This window comes from Primulina tabacum, chromosome 2, assembly GCF_025594145.1.
Source record: "Primulina tabacum isolate GXHZ01 chromosome 2, ASM2559414v2, whole genome shotgun sequence".
Lineage (NCBI taxonomy): Eukaryota > Viridiplantae > Streptophyta > Magnoliopsida > Lamiales > Gesneriaceae > Primulina > Primulina tabacum.
This window is the reverse complement of record NC_134551.1, coordinates 50,237,852-50,258,037: the sequence shown is the minus strand read 5'-3', so window position 1 is coordinate 50,258,037 and position 20,186 is coordinate 50,237,852. Positions and strand designations below refer to the sequence as shown.

The 20,186-nt window shown below is 31.9% G+C and overlaps 2 pseudogenes; both read left to right on the top strand.

Annotated features, from left to right (window-relative positions):
* Positions 1–10,109: 10,109 nt before the first annotated feature.
* LOC142538019 (cytochrome P450 CYP72A219-like) lies at positions 10,110–12,103 on the top strand (annotated as a pseudogene).
* Positions 12,104–14,500: 2,397 nt separating this feature from the next.
* On the top strand, positions 14,501–17,690 carry LOC142538018 (cytochrome P450 CYP72A219-like; annotated as a pseudogene).
* The last annotated feature ends 2,496 nt before the right edge of the window (positions 17,691–20,186 follow it).

Genomic DNA, 20,186 nt, shown 5'->3' with positions numbered 1-20,186 from the left:
TTTTTACAGATACTATTCCTGCTGCTCTCTGCAACATATCATCCATGTCTTATTTCGATGTTAGTGATAATCAACTTTAGGCTCGCCCTCATGTAAGAAAAATGACACATGTTATAAGAAGTATCGTGTAGGAATTGACGACGGCCATTGCCTACATATTTTGACGAAACTTGCGTACGCAATCTCAACTTTAGAAACTGAGATGCGTACACGTTTCTTCTTCTGAATCTCGGCTCCCGATACACTCATCGATGGTATGAGCAAACGCCTATAAATAGAGCGATTGAAGTCCCTAAGCATACATACCCCATAAGAAATATACACCATCTATTGAGAGGGTGGAGTGCTTAGAAGGCATCAACCGAGAAGAAAATCAAAGAAATCAAAATTTTCAATGGCCGTAGGTAATACTCGATCTATTTCCGCATATAGTTTTTTCATGTTCATGTATACGTAAAAAACATGATTTTGAGAAAAATCTCTAACATTTGATATCAGAGAAGTGATAACTATACCTTGAAAATTTTGCTTCTCGGAATTTACGTAAGAAGTTTGAAGATCGGATAAAATAACTTACCTTAAAATTGTGTTCTCGATCGAGTTTGAATTTCTTCCTTGAATATTAAAAAATAAATTTTTTTTTGGAGCGAAATATTTTCGGTGAAGTGCTACTGGTTTTTTTTGCAAATGGAGAAATCTTGAAGAAGACGATCACGTGAAATAGCCTGCCAAGCATTAATGGAAAGGAGAATGCATTATTTGTTTATTATTATTATTTTAAATAAAATAATAATAATAATAAATAAATAAATTTATTTATTATTATTATAATAAATGATTTGGAATTAGATTTAATATTTTCAAATTCAGTACAATTTTCAATCATGTTTAGAAATTATTTTTTGCATGTTAGATATAATGTCAAATATTAAGGATAAGTGTTTGATGTGTACATACAAATTTAATATTATGTTTGCATTTATTTTTTAAGGTTTTTAAATGCAAATTGTATTGAAAAATATTTTGGTAAATCAATATTCACATTATGTTCATATTAAATTATATTGAGTTGTTTATAATTTAAAATGAACATATCAAGCAAGATGTGAATATAATATTTAAAATAAAATATTTCAGATGTTCACAAATGAACAAATAATCCTGACTTTATCACTACTCTGATAAAAAAGAAAAACTGATGAGGAGCCCACATTTTCATGTAAATGTGATCCTCACTTTATCACTACTCTGATTGAAGAGAAAAACTGATGGGGAACGTATTTGTTCATTTTAAATAAAAATGTGAATATAAAGTTATTAAATAAAAAAATTGGCTTATAAAGATTCACATAAATGTGGATAATTAAGTTGAATAATAATTATAATGTGACATGAGAAAACATGATCTGGGGGAGTTCTTCATAGATCGGTTTAAACTGCCTTGACTAGCCACTGGTCTCCCTGAAGAATGTTGCTCTGACTAGGAGTTAGGTATTTAAAGGGCCTTAGCACTACCTATCTTTTTTGGGAGCACTCTTAGAAAATGTTGATTATGTTACTAAATAATTATTATATAAAGTATTAAAGTAAAGCCAAAATTTTGTCCGGTGAACCATATAATTTTAAATAATTGAGGAAAAGCCACAACATCCTTAATTAAGGAAAATTATGCATTAAGTGGATTTAGATCATATAATGGACATCAATTGTAATTAATTATATAAACATAATAAATTTTACCCCACAGGGATTTTTATTATATTTATATAACTAATTAGTTTAAAATAGCAAAATATATTTTACTTAATTTTCCCACAGGAGTTAAGGTAAATACATTTTGATAGCTTTATCATAAAGTTACAGAAAACTCTTATTGAATTAAAATTTTAGCCCACAGGCAAATTTTATGTCACTAGATTTTTAAAACATGAATTACATTGGTAAAACATGATATTGTCTCAAAATTTTAAGCATATGATATTTTGTGCAGTTATGCAATCTGCGAGTTTTTCTGATATGAAATATGACATTCCCGAACTAAAGGGCGACAACTATAAATTTGGAAAGAAAGAATTCTTCTTCAATTGGGGTGGATGGATATTGATTATGCTATACGGAAAGACGAACCATCTGCTATTACTGAAAACAGCATTCCGGATGATGTTGATCTTTATGAAAAATGGGAGCGATCTAATCGACTCTACGTAATGTTCATAAAGACCAAAATCTCGGCTGGCATGCGTGGTTCTGTCGACCAGCATAATAATGTCAAAGAATTACTGAAGGCTATTGATGAACAGTTTCAGTCTTCAGATAAGGCTCTTGCAAGCACCCTAATTATGGAATTCTCTTCATTAAGGCTCACCAGTGTGAGAGGTGTGCGAGAGCACATCATTAAAATGCGGGACATAGCGGCTCGGCTCAAGACACTTGAAGTGAAAATGTCTGAGACTTTTCTTGTGCACTACATTTTATGCACTCTTCCACAGCAATATGGACCCTTCAAAATTTCCTACAACACACATAAGGATAAATGGTCAATTAATGAATTAATGACCATGATTGTTCAAGAGGAAGGAAGGCTGTTGATGGAAACGAGTGATAATGTATTTATGACTACACAAGGAAAGTATAAGAAGCAAACCAAAGTCAAGGGAAAAGGGAAAGGAATAATTCCACCCCAACCTGACATCAAGAAAGAATCCAAGTGTTTCTTCTGTAAAAAGACGGGGCACATTAAGAAGGATTGCAATAAATTTAAGGACTGGCTTGAAAAGAAAGGTATTCCTACTTTATTTGTCTGTTATGAATCTAATATGGTTGATATGATTTATAACATATGGTGGATTGATTCAGGTTCTACAATCCATGTTACAAATACCTTGCAGGGTATGCAAAACCTAAGGAAGCCAATAGAAAATGAGCGAAGCATCTATTCAGGAAACAAGATGTCTTCGCATGTGGAGGCTTTTGGGACTTGCTTGCCTAGTATTGAATAGTGGTTATATTTTAAAATTGGAAAATACTTTTTATGTTCCTAGTTTTTCTAGGAATTTAATTTCAGTTTCAAAACTTGTACCCCTTGGTTATTCATTTCAGTTTTTGGATAAATCAATAAATTTGTTTTATAAATCAAATATTATTGAAAATGGTACAATGTTTGATGGTCTTTTCTCTATTTCTTTACAAAATAATAACATCACTATGCATGTTCACGGAGGTATTAAAAGATGTGTTATAAATGAAGATTCTTCTATATTGTGGCACAGGAGATTGAGACACATCTCCATAGAGAGAATTAAAAGATTAGTAAATGATGGAGTACTCAGTACTTTAGATTTTACTGATTTTGAGACTTGTGTGGACTGCATTAAGGGAAAGCAGACCAATAAGTCCAAAAAGTGGCCAAGATGAGTACAGAAATATTAGAAATCATACATTCAGATATTTGTTGTCCAGATATGGACATGCAAAGTCCGAAATACTTCATCTCCTTCATTGATGATTATTCACGATACATGTATATCTACATGCTTCATAACAAAAACGAAGCACTTGAAGCCTTTAAGGTTTTTAAGACTGAAGTGGAGAAGCCATGTGAAAAATATATTAAGATCGTGAGAACTGATAGAGGTGGAGAATATTACGGTAGATACACTGAGAATGGACAAGCACCTGGTCCGTTTGCGAAGTTTCTCCAAGAACATGGGATTGTTGCCCAATATACTATGCCTGGTTCTCCTGACCAGAATGGCGTAGCTGAGAGGAGAAACCGAACATTATTGGACATGGTGAGGAGCATGTTTAGTAGCTCTAAACTTCCTAAACCCTTGTGGACTGAAGCTCTTAAGACAGCTGTGTATATATTAAACCGAGTTCCAACTAAGGCTATCCCAAAGACGCCATTTGAGTTATTTAAAGGTTGGAAACCGAGTTTGCAACATATACGCATTTGGGGTTGTCCTTCTGAAATAAGAGTTTACAACCCACATGAAATAAAACTGGACCCAGGAACTATAAGTGGATATTTCATTGGGTATGCCGAAAAAATCCAAAGGGTACAGATTCTATTGTCCATCTCACAACACTAGAATTGTGGAATCAAGAAATGCAAAATTTCTTGAGAATGATTTGATTAGTGATAGTGATTATTCAAATGACATAGTTTTTGAGAAAGATCACATTAATTCACAACCCTCTTATTCAAATGACAGATTGGTCGTTATTCACACTCCTCAAGACCAAATGAGTGTTAAACAACCAGTTACTGAAGTTCCACAAATCGCTGATGAAAATCCAGTAGATCAAGTTGTTAATGTAGAACAACAAGAAATTGTTGATCAACCAAACAACCTAAGGAGATCTACTAGAATAAGAAGATCAGCTATATCTAGTGATTATGCTGTGTATTTACAAGAATCGGATTTTAACATCGGAGCCGAAAATGATCCTGAAACGTTTTCACAAGCCATGAGTTGTAATGAGTCAAAACTATGGTTTAATGCTATGAAAGAAGAGATAAATTCTATGGCAGTTAATGGAGTCTGGGATCTTGTTCAGTTGCCTGATGGTGTAAAAGCCATTGGATGTAAATGGGTCTTCAAAACAAAGAAAGACTCATTAGGCAACATTGAAAGGTATAAAGCAAGACTCGTAGCTAAAGGATTCACTCAGCAGGAAGGAATCGACTACAAGGAGACTTTTTCTCCTGTATCTAAGAAAGATTCTCTTCGTATCATTCTAGCATTAGTTGCACATTTTGACTTAGATTTACAATAAATGGATGTGAAAACAGCTTTTCTCAATGGAGAACTAGAGGAAGAGGTTTATATGAAACAACCTGAAGGATTCTTCTCTAGTAATGGTGAGCAATTGGTTTGTAAGCTTAAGAAATCTATATATGGATTGAAACAAGCTTCCCGTCAATGGTATTTAAAATTTCATGATATTATCTCTTCATTCGGATTCGTTGAGAACCCCATGGATCAATGTATATACCAGAAGGTCAGTGGGAGCAAGATTTGTTTCCTTATTCTATATGTGGATGATATATTACTTGCAACCAATGATAATTGTTTGTTATATGAGGTGAAACAATTTCTCTCTAAAAACTTTGATATGAAGGATATGGGTGAGGCATCTTATGTCATTGGCATTAAGATACATAGAGACATAATTCAAGGTATTATAGGTCTGTCTCAAGAAACCTATATAAACAAAGTTTTAGAGAGATATCGGATGAAAGATTGTTCACCAAGTATAGCTCCCGTTGTGAAAGGCGATAAATTCAATTTGAGCCAATGCCCAAAGAATGATCTAGAGCGGGAACAAATGAAAAACATTCCTTATGCTTCTGCTATCGGAAGCTTAATGTATGCTCAGGTTTGCACTAGACCTGACATTGCATTTGTTGTTGGGATGTTGGGAAGATATCAGAGTAATCCGGGTTTAGACCATTGGAAAGCTGCAAAGAAAGTCATGAGGTACCTTCAAGGGACCAAAGATTATATGCTTATGTTCAGACGAACTGAGAATTTGGAAATAATTGGCTACTCTGATTCAGACTACGCTGGCTGCATTGATTCAAGAAAATCCACTTCAGGATATATTTTCATGTTAGCAGGTGGAGCTGTATCTTGGAGAAGTGCAAAGCAGACATTAACTGCTACTTCCACTATGGAAGCTGAGTTCGTATCTTGTTTTGAGGCAACCTCACATGGTGTATGGTTGAAGAGTTTCATTTCGGGGCTTAGAATTATGGATTCTATATCTGATCATTAAGAATATATTGTGACAATTCAGTTGCTGTTTTAATGGCTAAAAATAACAAAAGTGGTAGTCGAAGCAAGCACATCGACATTAAGTATTTAGCCATACGAGAACGTGTTAAAGATAAGAAGTTACTTATCGAGCACAATAGCACTGAATTGATGATTGCGGATCCTCTGACTAAGGGCATGCCACCATTGAAATTTAAGGATCATACAGAAAAAATGGGACTTGGTTCCTTTATGTAATTTTGTTGTAAGAACAAAGTTAATGAAACTATGATGTGAAATTTTCTCATATTTGTTGTGCACACATTCATTGATTCGAGAAATATCAATAAAGTTGGACCTCGAATAAACATAGGGTTTATTCATTAAGTTATTTGAGAGATATAATACATTGTAATACATGGAAGATAATAATTGTTTTTAGATGACCTATCGCCATGATTCATGTATTTTATTTTCTCCTATAGTAAATGAGATATGTGTCAAGTGGGAGAATGTAAGAAAAATGACACATGTTATAAAAAGTATCGTGTAGGAATTGACGACGGTCATTGCCTACATATTTTGACGAAACTTGCGTACGCAATCTCAACTTTAGAAACTGAGATGCGTACACGTTTCTTCTTCTGAATCTCGGCTCCCGATACACTCATCGATGGTATGAGCAAACACCTATAAATAGAGCGATTGAGGTCCCTAAGCATACACACCTCATAAAAAATATACACTATCTATTGAGAGGGTGGAGTGCTTAGAAGACATCAACCGAGAAGAAAATCAAAGAATTCAAAATTTTCAATGGCCAGAGGTAATACTCGATCTATTTCCGCATATAGTTTTTTCATGTTCATGTATACGTAAAAAACATGATTTTGAGAAAAATCTCTAACACCTCATGCTTCCGAATTTGCAGAGTCTGTATCCGACGAACACCGATTTTGTTGGGCAGTTCCAACGTCCATCTCGAATATTTCATCCTTGAAAAAATAAGATCACATTAATTTGGAAACAATTTTGAAAGTAATTAATTTATTTGATTGACATGACAAGAGATTAAATCCAAATTAAATAAATAACAAAATGATTCAAACTATTTTTTTTTAAAGTAATATTTTAATTTTTATTCTATAATTGTTGTTTACATGTAACGACATAGCTATAAAACCAAAGGCTAAAAGCTTTCTTGGCCAAGCTATTTGACAAGGATTATTCCCAAAGTTTGGTGGTCGCACGATCTGCATCGAGAGACAAAAGGAATGACATGCACATACGTACTGTGTCAAAATTTATTATACAACATACAACATATTTCAGTATGACAAAATATATAAGGTGGAAATTATATAAAGTTTTTATCAAAACTCCACGCTTCAACTTCTCAAAATTTAAAAAAAAAACCTAAAATACTATATATATATATATATGTATATATATAAACTAAACAATATATAAACTAAACACGTATATTAAATATTCAGCTTAATTATTCTGTTCTTGCCACGCTTTGTTTCACTTTTAATAAATAAAAAAAATTCAAAAACCACGAACAACATTCAAGGCATTCACATTAAATTGGATCGGTCCATAATAAATTTACAACCCATTTAATTCGTTTCAACTTTTGAAACTCGAAAAATATTAAATACATCCAATGACTGCGGATTTTAGGATCGGTCCACTTCACTCACGTGTATGTGGCTTAGAAGTAAATTCTTGATTATTATTATTATTATTTCTCCTAAACGTGTGACCCTTTCAAATGCACGATGGCTAAAAAGGGTTAAAAACCTGTGACAATTGTTCCTTTTTCATGTGATCCATTATCAATTCTTTTACAGATTTTGCCTGTCACTTGTTTCAATTCAATTTTCTTGTTCATAAATAATATGATATATACAAATTAATTGGTCGCATATTTTCTTTCTCTCTTTCAAGGTTTTCGTTCTTCCAAGGAAGAAGAAAGAGAATAGAAGAAGATGGGGAGTTTTAGAAGTGTTGTTATTGTTCTGGTTTTGCTTAGCGTGGTCGACGTACATGCGAGGCATATCGGTAACCTACGTTCGCGCATGATTTTTTTCCTTATTTTTTGTTGCTTGTATTGTATATGTTATTTTAAGTTACGTGATAAACGGTTAAATACAATTATTTATTTATTTTAAATATAGAGTTTTGATATGATGTACACTTACCGTATATATTTAAGCGAACATTGATTATGTATCACTCATTTATTGGATGCACGATTTTTAAAGAGTATGGATTCAATGTTCAATTTATGATTATAGGTTAGTTACTTTTAGGACATATATAACATAGTTGTATATGAGGAAATGTGTGTCTGACATATGTAAAATTAAAGAAAGATGTATAATTTTTAATCCTTCGTTATTCTTACATAATTTATAACAGGCTCGTATCAAGCAAAATCTCATAAAAAGGAATATATGGCGAAACCTGATCTCTACCGGGTCAAAAAGATGCATAAAAGAGCTGATCCGCTACAGATTGCCGGGTCCAGCTTGCCGGATTGTACTCACGCCTGTGGATCTTGTACGCCGTGTCGGTTGGTTATGGTTAGCTTCGTGTGCTCGTCACTTGAAGAGGCTGAGACGTGCCCGATGGCTTATAAATGCATGTGTAACAATAAATCTTATCCTGTTCCTTAGACAACCATATATCCATCTTCATTAATTTTATTTCTTTTGTTTGTTTCAATTTGGAATTTGTTCTCCTTATTTTTGGACGTGGGAAAGGCTTCCGTGTAAGAAAAAGAGCTTATTGGTAATTACATGTAGTTTTGTTATATATAATATATATAGTATGTATATATAGTTACTGATGTTCTAGTTAATTCAGTTCACTCTTTTATTCTTGAACTTGAGGGTGTTGAAAGTGGACGCGACCCGAGTCAACTCGAAAAAATTCAGGTTCGGATCGTTTTCAGGTCCAGGTTAGAATTGAAATATGAACCGCAAAAAAACATGTCGGGTAAAGTAGACCTGATTGACGATCCAAAAAATCAAATAATGTTATCCTAGATTATTGATAATTATAATGTTTCTATTGATACATACATTAAAAGTAATTTAGTTGAAAATTTTAAATTAAGTTTTATAAATAGCTTTCAATTTTTTAAATTTTTATATCATACGTTGTTTCAATATTTGATTAGAGCAAAAAACTGTAAAAAGATTGAGAAATAGAACTTGAAATAATTAAGTTACTTTTTTTATGTTTATAGATCTTTTTTGTAGATTAAATCATAAATTTTAAAACATTAAACATATAATATTTATTATGTGAAATATTTTAATTTTCTAAACAATTATTATTTTTTGGAGTAATTAATCATTTATTAAATTTGACTACTAAATTTAAATATTTAAATAGATGAAACATAATTATCATTATTAGATTAAAATTTTTTATTATTATGTGCTTAAATTATATTATATTAATTTTGTTTTGAATTTTTATAGTTTTATTTTATTATTTTGTTAAATAATAAAATAATAATTGATAAAATCAAATCATGTTGACGGGTTGGTTCGAGTTGGTTCGTGTTCATGTTCGGGTTGAGAAATTCTTGCAACCCAATCCAAATACACCCAAATTAACACACCTACTTAAACCTACGAGAAATTATCACCGCTTGGACGGAGTGACGTAAATATTTTGGATGGAAATATCAAATTTTCAAGAAAACATATATGTAAATGATGATCAAACAAATTATTAATAACCAAGTTAAATGGAAATATCAAGTCTAATTATCACTAAATAAACGCAAACCACCATACAATTCTGAATAATCAGTTAAAATAAAATAATCAAATTTAATAATATATTAAAATCAATCAACATACTGCGTTTAACTGATTTATAATCGATAAAAATGAATTATTCAAATTTAAATAATATTATTAAATTAATCAAAAAGAACTGATTTTTATAATTAACAATTAAAGCAACGAATTTCGTACATGACTGACATATTTCCATGGAAAAAGCAAAGGGTACAGCAATTTAAGGACTGGATTAATATAGAGAGGATCTGGCCCAATAACAAATAGAATTAGAGCCCACTTCACATAATCAGCTTCCAAAAAGAGGCCCGGAAGAATATGACCTTCTAGAATATGCAGCAAACACATTCACACGACGTGTCAATTTAAGTCAATACAGTGCACATACATTCACACAGTCAATTTGAATCAATGTAAGGCGCAATCTTATTAACCAAAGAGAGTGAATATATAACGCATGCACAGGTTAAATTATGCTATAAAACGAGGAAGAGTACCTTTCGATCGATGAACACTACAAGACTAGATGGAGATTCTGCACTTGAGCATTTCTGTTTGTTGTGCCTTGCTGCTGCTGCTGCTATTCTATGCATGGAGAGTGGTGAAAGCAGCTTTGATTAGGCCTAAACGGCTGGAGAAATTGTTGAGGCAGCAAGGTCTCAAAGGAAACTCCTATCGCTTCGTCAATGGAGACTTGAAAGAATTGAGGAAGGTGATTCAAGAAGCCAAATCCAATCCCATCAATCCCCGTGATGACATCAAGCCCAGAGTCATAGCCTTCCACATCGAAACCATCAAGAAATATGGTACCTACCAAATTTTGTGTGATTTGATTTTAATGTTTCAGTACATAAATAATCATGTCCTGAATGTATATACATGGTGAACTTTAGGAAAAAGTTCATTCTTTTGGGATGGTCAAGTCCCCACAGTAATCCTCACCGAGCCTGAGCTCATAAAGGAGGTGATGACCAAGTATCATATCTACCAGAAGCAGCAAAGCCCGAATCCACTCACCAAACTGCTTGCTCGGGGAGTGGTGAACTATGAAACAGATAAATGGGCTAAACACAGAAAAATCATCAACCCCGCTTTCCACCTCGACAAATTAAAGGTCATATTTCTTGCCATCATATATAGCTCCGACCAATCCATGAATTTGCATTTTTGGTTATGTAAATTGTGATCCATTTGAAAATGTACAATAAAAATTCTAATATGGTTTGTGCAGATCATGATACCGGCTTTCATTTCAAGTTGTGAAGAAGTGATGGAAATCTGGGAGAGCCATGTCACACCAGAGCAGCCATGTGAGCTCGATGTGTGGCCTCATCTACAAAATTTATCACGTGATGCAATATCGAAAACTGCATTTGGCAGCAACAATGAAGAAGGAAGAAGAGTATTCGAACTTCAGAGGGAGCTAGCAGGGCTTGTTGTCGAGGCTTTACAGTCAACATACATACCAGGATGGAGGTAATGCAACCTATTGTACGGTGCGGTGATACGATTTTGGTTCTTTAGCAGCATTTTTTAGTTATGACTTGCTAATGTGCAGATTCGTGCCAACCAAAAGGAACAAAAGAATGAAGGAAATAGATAGAGAAGTTCAATCCTCGATAAAGGCTTTGATCAATAGAAGGGTTAATGCCATGAAATCCGGGGAAGTACGTAGCGACGATTTATTAGGACTATTGTTGGAATCGAATAACCAAGAAATTGTACTTCAAGGGAACAAGAGTTTTGGTACGAACATAGAAGAAGTCGTGGAAGAGTGCAGTTGTTTTACTTTGCTGGACAAGAGACCACTTCTGTGTTGCTTGTGTGGACGTTGTTTTTGTTGAGTATACATCCAGACTGGCAGAAAAAAGCCCGCGATGAGGTTTTGCAAGTTTTTGGGAGTCGAGTACCAGATTTTGATGGGTTAAATCACCTCAAAACCGTAAGTAAATTGCTTGATTCATTAATCAATTGTCCAATCTTTCAAGTTTGATCGGAAACTAAAACTATTAATTAGCTTTTGACGAGCTTGCGCGTTTGAATTCAAAAAAAAGAAATGATAAAAAAAAATGACTAAATGAAATCCTGGCACAGGTGACTATGATTTTGCACGAGGTTTTGAGGCTATATCCACCAGCGGTCGTTCTTTCTCGTAAAGTGACTGAGGAAACCAAACTGGGAACACTAACATTGCCAAAAGGGACTCAAGTTTCACTTCCAACGGTTATATTACATCACAGTCGTGAAATCTGGGGGGACGACGCGATGGAGTTCAAGCCCGATAGATTTAGTGAAGGCGTATCAAAGCGCAGAAATGCCAAGGTTTATTTTTCCCATTTGGCTGGGGACCTCGAATATGCGTCGGACAAACCTTTGCGATGATAGAAGCAAAAGTGGCACTCTCCATGATTCTGCAACGCTTCTCCTTCGAGCTTTCCCCGTCTTATACGCATGCGCCTCATAGTGTTATCGTTCTTCAAACCTGAGCATGGTGCTCACTTGATTTTAAACAAAATTTAGTAACCATGATCTTTAGCGAGGCTCGGAGGGTTGTTTGTGTTCATCAATACTACTTTAATGTTGTATAACGTACAAAGAGTTATATGTACTATGAGATAAGTCAACTTGATTTCATACATACAATGAAATTAATATTTTTCATTCGAATCAACACTATTATATAATATACTATTAACATAAAATACTATTTTTAACTCAAATATGCTATTACATGATATGTTTTCAATACATAACTAACAAAAACAATTTTTTTGTAGTGAAAATAATGTTTTGAACAAAAAAATTAATGTTTTTTTATTTTTCGAATCGGGTTAAAGATTCGTCTGACAAAATTAATACACGAAACAATCTTACGTTTTGTGTTTAATGTAGACTCAACGTTACATTATGGACCACGTACACTTTTCTATATGAATTTTATCGATCTTATAACCAATTTTTGTTTTTAATCATTCTTGTCTGTTTCTTTTATTTCTCCTAATTCGCCATTCATTTGCTGACAAATATACATGTTAATTTTATATATCACAATTAAATTTCCTTGGCTGGCTTGAACGTTATCTTATTATTTTTGTTTTTACGAGGTTATGAAATTAAATTAATTTTTATGGAGTTTAAATATAAAAAAGGGTGTTAATTTTTTTCTTTTGCTGTTTTTTTTTTCCTTCAAAATTTTGTATGCTTATCAAATTTTTAAGAAAATTAGTGGTAAAGGATAACACCAATTAAATGGAAATATTAATAATAAAACTCATATAAACCAATCCAATTATAATAAACAATTAAATGAAAATAAGCAAACTTTTTTTTACAATTAATTTATAATCAAATCAAATCAAAACTCTACGTTAATCTGATTTTTATAATAAATTAAATCAATATCTTGTGTTAATATGATTTGATTATGACTATTGACTACGATTATAATATGTGCTGCATCTCAGTGCATTATATATATATATATATATATAAAACAAGATTGTAAATGAATTATTCAAATTTAAATATTATTATAAAACTAAACCAACATATATGTTAAACTTTTTTTTAATTAAACTTGTATTTCACTTGTGCGATAGACGAAGTACTATTTTATGTATTAATGATTAAAATTAGTAAGTATTAGGGTTTTGAATAATTATTTAAAATTATTAAAAAAATAGAAAAATATTTTAAACTCATATAGTATTTTTTTTTATAAAAAATTTAAACTAATAACTAAATATTTTTCAAAATTCAAATTTTTGTCGTTATTAGATAAATAAATTTTGATTAAAAATGTCATTATTTTTTGGACATGTTAAAAATATTTACATTTAAATTTATATATAAGATACATCATAATAATAATAATAATAATAATAATAATAATAATAATTACGGACACTCTTTTAAAAAGTTGAAAATATAATATATATATAGGCTTTTATATTTATTTAGTATGATATAGATTAGTAATATAAATATAAAATATATAAAATTAACCAAACAATTTCATAATTGAAATTAATATAATGATATATTCAATGCAAATACTTAAATGTAGTTTATATTTTCAAAAAACATCGAATTTAAATTTGAATTTAAAAATATATTGAAAAGAATTCACATTTAATTAAGTATTTATTTTCTATGAAGGTAGATCGAATCAACGAACTAATCAGAATTTAAGCGTCAAATGTATTTTTGAATGATTTATCTCACGGGCGATACCGAATATTGCACTCATTTTTTCATTTTTATTATGACTGAAAATTGATTGTCTGAACGTGATGCAGAAATCAGACTGAATTATTATAGAGATTATAATAAAAACTAAATATATTATTGTAGTACAAAATCATATCTCAAATTAAATGAATTGATATAATAAATGTAAAATTTTAAAAGTATTTTGTGTTTTCAATGGAGTTCAGTTTTAATTTAAATAAAAAAATAAAAAACTTATAATTCATAAATTACATTTGAATTGATATAAAAAATAAATTAAATTCAAATTTGAATGAATTAATATAATCAATACAAGTAATAATTGAAGTTTATGTTTTCATAATCTGCAATTCACATTTGAATTTTTTTAAAAAAATAGTGAAATCGTTTTTTAACAAAAATATCAATAAAAATTGCATAAAATTAAATTTTCAATTATTTATTGCAATAAACCTATTTCGATACCGTAATATATTTTTTTTAATTTTCATTTTGACGAAAATTTATTATTTTACTCATGTCAATACAATTTGTAACCTGATTTAGTCGCATCAATATAATATCTATTTAGTCATTCAATTATTATTATAATATCAAATCAATCTATTGTGTGTACTTGATTATTAAAGAATGCTATAAAACGAGGAAGAGAACCCTTCCATTGATGAAAGTCACTACACTGATTAGATGGCGGTTCTGTGCTTGATCCTTTCTGTCTGTTGTGCCTTAGTACTGCTGTTATTCTATGTATGGAGAGTGGTGAATATAACTTGGATCAGACCTAAACGGCAAGAGAAATTGTTGATGGCAGCAAAGGCCTCAAAGGAAACCCCTATCGCTTCATCTATGGAGACTTGAAAGCAATGGTGAAGGTCATTCAAGAAGCCAAATCCAAGCCCATCAATCTCCATGATGACATCAAGCCCAGAGTCATAGCCTTCTACATTGAAACCATCAAAAAATACGGTACCAAACTTTGTGTGATTTGATTTTATTGTTTCATAAATACAGGTTTTTGGTTCACTGACTTGTTCGGTTTGTGTGTTTTGGTCTATCATTTATAATAATTTTAAATTCAGAAATACTGACGTGATAATGAAAACTACTTACATGACATCGAAAAATTTTGACTTTCTGGATTGCCACAATGAAAAATAGGATTAAAATACACTGATTATTAAAAGTTCGTGTTTTGAAACCAAACTTTGAAAATTAAATAGACCTAAAACTACAAGTTAATTAATAGGAAAACAAATCATTATTTCTTACATAAATCTGCCTGAAAATGGTAAACTGTAGGAGAAAGTTCGTTCTTTTGGGCTGGTCCGGTCCCCACAGTTATCGTCACTGAGCCTGAGCTCGTAAAGGAGGTGATGACCAAGTATCATATCTTCCAGAAGCAACAAAGCCCGAATCCACTCACCAAACTGCTTGCTCGGGGCTTGTTCAGCTATGAAACCGATAAATGGGCCAAACACAGAAAAATCATCAACCCGGCTTTCCATCTCGACAAATTAAAGGTTATATTTCTTGCCTTATATATAGCTCCGACTGATCGAAAATCGAGTTGAGCCTAACATATTTCCATGCAGAGTTGAATTCATCTGTCATTGTTAATCGAATTCAATATGAATAGAGCTTGAATTCGGACTAAATGGTTTAATTTCTCTACTTTATATCGTGATCATGCAGTGTTATTGCTCGAGATAAAAGAGTAATAAAATAATAACAATGAGTAATATATACGACACGTACGTGTGTTCGATGATTTCATTCTCATAGTTAAAGCGTACTCTTGTCAAACATGCATACATGCATGCATGCAGTCTCCTTAGCTTATCATATATTGAAATGGGTAATTCAAAATTATCCAAATTAAGTAGTGAGAAGGGTTGTCCAAATAATTAAAATATAGATTTATATTTCACAACTTCAAATTAATCACTCCAATTTTATTGATCTTGAAATTAATTATATTGTCAGGTATTGTTTTCATTATCGGTAAATTTGGATTTGATCTCAAATATTTTTCTTTTTGACATTTTGATAAATATTGCCATATTTCAATAGAAATTTGCTTGTATGCAAATTTGATCTTTTTATTGCCGACGTGACTTTTTATTCGCAGCGTCACATCAACACTATCAATGAAAAATAATAAAGTTGTCAAAAATTTAAAAAAATATGAGACTAAAAACCAATGTTTAACAACACAAAAACTAAAATTACAAAGAGACATGTTCTACTTAATTACCCCTTTGCCTGTGTGTTTCCTAAGATCCCACCAAGAATATTAATTTGATCTACCGGTGATCTCGAGCATGAGTCCCACGATCCACTGGAGGAGGGCCCATCCCAAGGGGCACATGGTGACCTACACACAATGCAGTATGGAAAATCCTTCCCCAATTGTTGCTTGGGCAGACCCAAGAAGAAATTTTCTCTTGATAGTAATTACAGTACTTAAAGCTTATAAGTTGCTTAAATTTATTACAAATTTCGATGTAGGAGAGGGTAAAGGTGCTTAAGTACCGCTAATACACATGTTTCACCAATAAACTTTCATCATATAATTAATAAAGCTGCTAAAAGCACAGCTTTGAAAAAAGTAGTATAAAAATTCGGCTTTGGATTTGTGCGATCATGATACCTGCTTTCATTTCAAGTTGTGAAGAAGTTATGGAACAATGGGAGAGCCTATGTCCCCTTAGTAGCGCCATGTGAGCTCGATGTGTGGCCTTATCGACAAAATTTATCAAGTGATGCAATCTCGAGAACTGCATTTGGCAGCAACTTGAAGAAGGAAGAAAAATATTCGAACTTCAGCGGGAGCTGGCACAGCTTGTTATCAAGGCTTCTCATTCAATATACATACCAGGATGGAGGTAATATGTAATACATCATGTAGTGAAAGGATTTTTTGGCACTTTAATTTGCAGCATTTTTGAGTTATGACTTTCTAATGTGCAGATTTGTGCCAACCACAAGGAACAAGACAATGAAGGAAATAGATAGAGAAGTTCGATCCTCAATAAAGGGTTTGGTCAATAGAAGGGGTTAATGCCATGAATCTGGGGAAGCATATAACGACGATCTATTATGACTATTGTTGGAATCGAATTACCAAGAAATGGTACTCAAAGGGGAACAAGAGTTACGGTATGAACATAGACGAAGTCGTGGAAGAGTGCAGCTGTTTTACTTTGCTGGACAGGAGACCACTTCTGCGTTGCTTGCGTGGACATTGTTTTTGTTGAGTATACATCCGGACTGGCAGAAAAAGCCCCGACATGAGGTTTTGCAAGTGTTTGGGAGTCGACTACCAGATTTTGATGGGTTAAATCACCTGAAAATCGTAAGTAGATAGTTTGATTTACTAATCAATAGTGTCAATCTTTCAAATTTGATTTCCAAACAAGAAATGATAAGAAATGACTGTATGAAATCCTTGCACAGGTGACTATGATTTTGCACGAGGTTTTGAGGCTATATCCACCGTTACCCGTTTACTCGTAGAGCAATCGAGGATACCAAACTGGGAACAATAACATTGCCAAAAGGGACCCATGTCTCACTTCCAACGGTTATATTACATCAAAGTCTTGAAATTTGGGGGGACGACGCAATGGAGTTCAAGCCGGATAGATTTAGCGAAGGCGTATCGAAAGCGCAGAAATGCCAAGGTATATTTTTCCCATTCAGCTGGGGACCTCGAATATGTGTGGGACAAACATTTGCAATGATAAAACAAAAGTGGCACTGGCCATGATTCTGCAACGCTTCTCCTTCGAGCTTTCACCATCTTATAGCATGCTCCTCATAAGGTTATATACTTCAACCTCAACATGGTGCTCACTTGATTTTAAGCAAAATTTAGTGTATGATGGTTAGCGAGGCAGACCGATCGATCAAAATTGTATGTGCAAGCTTTAAAAAATACACATGAATTTTTTGTCCATTTGAACAGAATCATGAGTCTGTCCCTATAATGTAAATATTAGCAAAGATCTTTATTTTTCACTTGGAAAAATGATAATTTTGGCATATATGTTTCTTTTGGGGATAATTGTGTGCTGGTCCTTCAATATGCACTTTTTTTTTTTGTTTTGGTTCTCTTAACGGTGACTTTGTATTTTTAGTCACGTAACTTACATGTTTTTTCATTTTTAGTATTGTTTTGTTAACATTATATTGTTTTTAGTCATGTAACTTGCATATTTTGTTTTCTTTTTTGTTCTTTTTTTTTAAAGTTAATTATGACATGGATTTTTTTAAAGGAAACTTGCATGTATATTGTGATTTTAAAAAAATATTATTTGGAAAAAACACAATAGACTTTAATTTTAAAAATACTAAATGAAAAAAACATGTAAAATATTGGACTACAATTTAAGATTGACTGTTAACATGATCAAAAATAAAATAAAAATGCAAGTTACAAGATTAAGAATCCGAATTTATTCTTAACATAATAAAAAATATATGCAAGTTAGAAGAATACAGATATAAATTTATTGTAAAGTACCAAAAGGAAAAAATATGTAAATTACAAGATTTAAAAAAAAAATCGATTTGATTCTCGCGCATCACCATCTACAAGATAAAGAGTGAGTGCCTGAGAGCACCCGCAGTGGTGAGTGTTACTCATTATTTGTAGGTCCCGCTGTCCACTCATTCATCTTATTCTTACTTTAAATTAAATAAATTCAATTTCAAATTTTTTAAGAAATTTAAATTATTATTTTTTATATTAATAATAATATGTTTTTATTATTTAGTACATAAATAATTTAATTTTATGAGTGTCACTTATTTAAAATTAAAAATTTATTATAAACCTAAAATAAAACGGTACAACATATAATAATAAATAACACTTGCATAAAATAAAAGAAAAAATTAAACTTAAGAGAAGATGCAAATACTAATTCAATGATTGTTGTTGTATTGTGACCAAATATGTTCAACTAAGTCGGCACGAAGTTGGCGATGCACATGATGTCACGTATTTCGGAATTTGTTCAGATATTCATGAAATCATCGCAGCATCGTCCCTTTACTGAAAATACGGTGAACGATCCTCAAGTGCATTCACTATTCGAAAGAATAACTCTCTTCCCATGCGAAATCGTCTTCGAAATATTTGATCTGGATACACCGGGTTTGTGGAAATCCATCGCAAATAGCGACGGTTTTTTCAAAATCGTCGCTAAATGTCCAATTTTATTAAAAAAATAACCGGACAGAGGGACGTTCATAAAATATAAAATATAATTAAAATAATTCAAAACACGTGGGGCCCGCGTGTCAGCAAATCAGCTACGGTCGGTTTTTCAAAAATCGTCGTTAATTGTCCAATTTTAAAAAAAAATAAACTGACACAGGATTGAACGCCACATACCCTCTCTAACTCCCCACTCATAATGGAGAGGAACACATATTTAACACCCCGTTGTGGGTGCCCTGATAGAAATTTTTTGATGTGTCAGTGGACAATTTTTTCAAATTTCACCCCTTCACGTTTCAGAGAGGAAACCACCAACTTCAATTATTAATTAAATGCAGGTGTAGCAATAATAATTATAAAATATTTGTATTACATGAATAAATCATAATAAAGAAAAACTATATATTGTATAAAAATATATAAGATTCATATATTTATATTACCCATGCGATGTATGTATGAGCAGCGTCCGTTATTTTAAAATCGAGGGAAAAAATGGTTGTCAGAATGAGAGAAAAAATGGTGAAAACTCAGAATAAATTATTGGATTATACACTCATTACAATTATTTCTATTAATTTTTCCTAATTTTCTTATTTATTCAAAAACAATATTACCCTTTAAAGTAAAAATTTGCAATATACATATAATATACTTCCCCAAACTCTCTCTAAATCAATAATCGAGCATACATATAATAAACCAACCATTGAGCCAAGTTCTCCGGTTCTCCCCATAGACAAAATATCGATATGGGCCTCACAAATTTTATCTTAATCATAAAAGGTGATGCTGACATTTAGTATTTTGAATTTTGATTCATTTCTCGGCCACTCACATTCATGTTTGACATGCGACGACGTAAACCTAACATGATGATTATGTGTGTAGTGTCATATTTCCGATAAAAATATTTAAAATTATCAAAAATTGAAAAGTACATTATTAAGATTGAAATTGGATAATATAGGTGACAAAATCGCAAAAAAAAAAAAATGTAGATGACCAAAATTGCATGTTTTCCTAATTCGAAACGTTAATTTTTTATCATCATTATTATTATTTCAAAATGGGGAAATATTTTCCAATTTTGGGTTTGTTTACTAAATTTTCAAATTAGTTTGTTTTTTGCACTAACAATTTTTT